The sequence below is a fragment of the Elephantulus edwardii genome, unplaced genomic scaffold, assembly GCF_000299155.1.
Source record: "Elephantulus edwardii isolate Elephantulus edwardi_28Jun2011 unplaced genomic scaffold, EleEdw1.0 scaffold00007, whole genome shotgun sequence".
Taxonomy (NCBI): Eukaryota; Metazoa; Chordata; class Mammalia; order Macroscelidea; family Macroscelididae; genus Elephantulus; species Elephantulus edwardii.
Genome location: NW_006399757.1, coordinates 10,445,447 through 10,448,888, shown reverse-complemented (window position 1 = coordinate 10,448,888; position 3,442 = coordinate 10,445,447). Strand labels below are relative to the sequence as shown.

Here is a 3,442-nt window from a genome sequence, read left to right as displayed (position 1 = left end):
TGATGTAGTGTGTTGCATGTTACACCACTAACCTAATGTCAGAGATTAAAATACATCAGCTGCTTCATGGAAGAAAAATGATCAGTCTCCTCGTATAAAGATTTACAGCCTCCGGAATCCAGAGAGTTGAAGTCAACTCAATAGCACCAGACATTTGTTTCATCTATATGTAAGTTATAGATTTTTAAAAAGTATAATAAGCCATGTTTCTTTTAAAAAGACTGTGCACTTGCCCAGGCTCAAGGATATGAAAACATAGCACATAAAGTCCATTACTAGAGGTAGAAATACAGGCTATCTACAATTATGGCAACAACCCTCAATTACAGTTAAGAATTTTTCCATAACAACCAAATGGATAATCAGATATTGCAACAACTCAAGCATTACTGAGCAGAGTACATTTCTACAGTATTCAGTGTTGCTATTCAGTGTTGCTATTCAGTTTCCTAACGTAAAACAGCTTGTGGTAACTGGTAGCAAAGAAGGTCCTTGCAATAGACTGCTTCTGCTTGAGAACTTCTGAAGTAATAATTTCATGCTGCTAATATACTATCTTTAAAAGCAGGAGTGGCATCCACTTCTATAATAGCTTGCCTCCGGAAACCCTATGAACCTGGAAAGATGATGAAAGGCACCCAAGCATTGAGGACTCTCCTTCACAGGGTCACTATGAGTTGCCTGTGACTCAACAGCACTTAACAACAACAACAACACAATAAATTTAGTAAATCTAAAGCTATATGAAAGGAGTTCTGGTAGTTTAATAATAAGAAATTTCACTGCCAACTCAAAGAAACACAGTTTAAATCCACCAGCTACTCCCTCCATGGGAGAAAGATATACACTCTCCTTCAGTGTGATTTACAACAGCCTCTGAAAACCCACTGGAAGGTCAGCTATGAGTTGGTTCCAACTCCATGGCATATAACAACAAAGTTGTATGGAAAACTAAAATCTGTGTACTTGGTATGCATAAACAGAATAGCCAGAGCGCCGCACCTTAGAAGCATCCCAGTCTTGAGTTGAGTCTAGAATCCATGTTGGTTAGTGGCACAACACACTACAGACTACACCACCAGAGTTCGTGTGAGAATCTGTGTTGACACTGCCGGTCCTAACAGCTGTTTGTCTAACCTTTGTACCAACCTTCACTTGTGTCTTCAGTTCCTTCTTCAACTAAAAGAAGCAAATTTAAGAAGAATTGATTCTGTCATGTGGAACAGTTGTCTTCTCTCTGTGAATTTTAAAGTCTTCCTGAACTAGATTATATTGTCTATGTATTTTAATTTCCTTGATATTACTTTTATGAAGTTCATTACTCTAAGAAAAAATTATTATAATAAAAATGCTTATGGATAGATTTTTAAAAAATGGAACCTAGAGAATCACACAAAGAAAATTATTGGAAATAATTTTTCCGTTTCAATTTTCCCACCATTTGAATGGTGGTGGAAGCAACTAAAAAAGATAGAAGGAATACACAGTCACTGCACCTAAAAGAATTGGTTGACAGTAAACCATTTAAGGAAATAGAATATTATTAACAACCAATGGTTCTGAAGAAAGAAGCCTAAGCTGCACTGAAGGCATTGGCAAAAAATAAGGCCAGAGGAATTGATGAAACACATGAGGTGTTTCAGGAAGATCTTAGCCATGCTCACCAGTCCCAACAAATATGGAAGACAAATGACTGGAAAGGATTCATCTTTGCTTTCACTCCCACGAAGGGTAATCCAAGCACGGAAATTGTTGAACAATATCAATAATATTTGAGTAAAATATTTTTTTAGTTTTAAATATAAACATTTATTCAGTAAGTTTATCAAATATATAAAATAAGATAAATGCATACACCAGCTTTCAATCAAAATGCCACCTTATAAATTACATAATACTTGTTTACAACGTGAGCGCACACCTTTGGCTACGATGTCAGCTGTGGATCAAATCCTCGTGGTATCAGAAGTTAACATGATTTCGGATATCGTTGATCTGCTTCACCATTTTCCTTATATGTTCACCCTCTTCTTTCAGGATGGACTGAATGCACTTTCGCTGGTAGGCACTGAGAGTAATGGTGGGCTTTTGAGGACTCAATACCTTTTCCATCTTCTGCTGTTGATAGTCCTTTTTCATAGTAACCTGTTTAATGGCATTGCCCAGATGTCTCAGTTGATCAGGTATCAACTGTAATTCTTTTTTCATGTCCCTTTCACCATCGGAGAGAACTGGGAGTTGAGAGTGAAAATTGCAGCACTTTTTTCATCCTATTCATGTCTTCCTGTTTCTCCTTAGCTTCTTCATACTTGTCAGCTAAGCGCTCAGCCGTTTCCCATAGACTTTTATTTTTCTCTCGACAATAACTGAGATCTTCTAGTTGTTTATTTTTCTGGTCACACAGTAATTTGACCCTGCGCTGGATCTCTTCCATTGCCAGGTCCTGTTTAAGGATGTACTGCTCTCGGAACACCTGTGTGGCTCTGCTAAGGAGCTGAAGACATTCCTCTGGAGGAGGGGCTGTGTCCTTTTCAGAAGACTTCAAAAATGCTGGGTTAGCAACACTCCACTATAAAATGCTTCTAATGTGCTTCTCAAATGAATCCGGGGTTTCAGCCAGAATGTGAAGGGGAGACCCTGCCACTTCAACATCTTCTCTGGTACAAAGGAGGGGAGAAGATGCTGGGTGGACGGTGCTTAATAAAGGCCTTATGAGACATTCATAGGTACTGGTGATGCAGATCATTGTGGGTCCCAGGATGTCAGGAACAGTCCAGAATCCTCGAATCGGAGCTGGCTGCCTGCATGGCAGTGGCTTTGTACAAAGGAGGTGTTCCACAAAGCACTTCTGATCTGTAGAAAGTTCCTGTAAGCTACCCTTATCTTCTTCATCTGATGTAAGAAATTTTTGAAGTTCATGAATCCAAGTTAAGACAATACTATGCACTCCAGCTTCATGAGTGCAGTGATATCTAGAGGGACATTTGGAATCTCTGTGAAGTTTGATTGGACAAGAAAAGTCAGAATCAATGGGCTCCTCGTCTCCAGACGCCAATTTTAGGACCAGCTCCAGTTTCACACAAACACATACAGTGAAGGGACGAGGTCAGCCTTGGAATCCCAAGACTTTTCTGAGGTTTGGTCATCCTCTTCTTCCCCTTCCAGCACCACTGAGTGATAGAGCATCCCTGATTCAGTAGCGATCACTAAGATGTTGGGGACACAGGGTAAGCAGAGGATGGCGCAGGCGTCGTAACCGTAGTTGTCCTCAGCTGCAGGATGCATGAGCAGCGGCCCTAACAGCTTCCCTATATTCCCAGTGCTGTGTTGCAGACCAACGTATGTGAGGAAAGTCTCTCCATTCTCATATAAGATGTACAGTGGATATGCAACTACTTCATCTTTGCCTTGCTGACCAAATACATTTTTCGAAACTGTTGCC

At 40.0% G+C, this 3,442-nt stretch overlaps 1 pseudogene; it reads right to left on the bottom strand.

Moving 5' to 3' along the window:
• Window positions 1–1,962: 1,962 nt before the first annotated feature.
• LOC102850069 overlaps window positions 1,963–3,442 on the bottom strand; it is a 25,201-nt pseudogene continuing 23,721 nt past the window's right edge.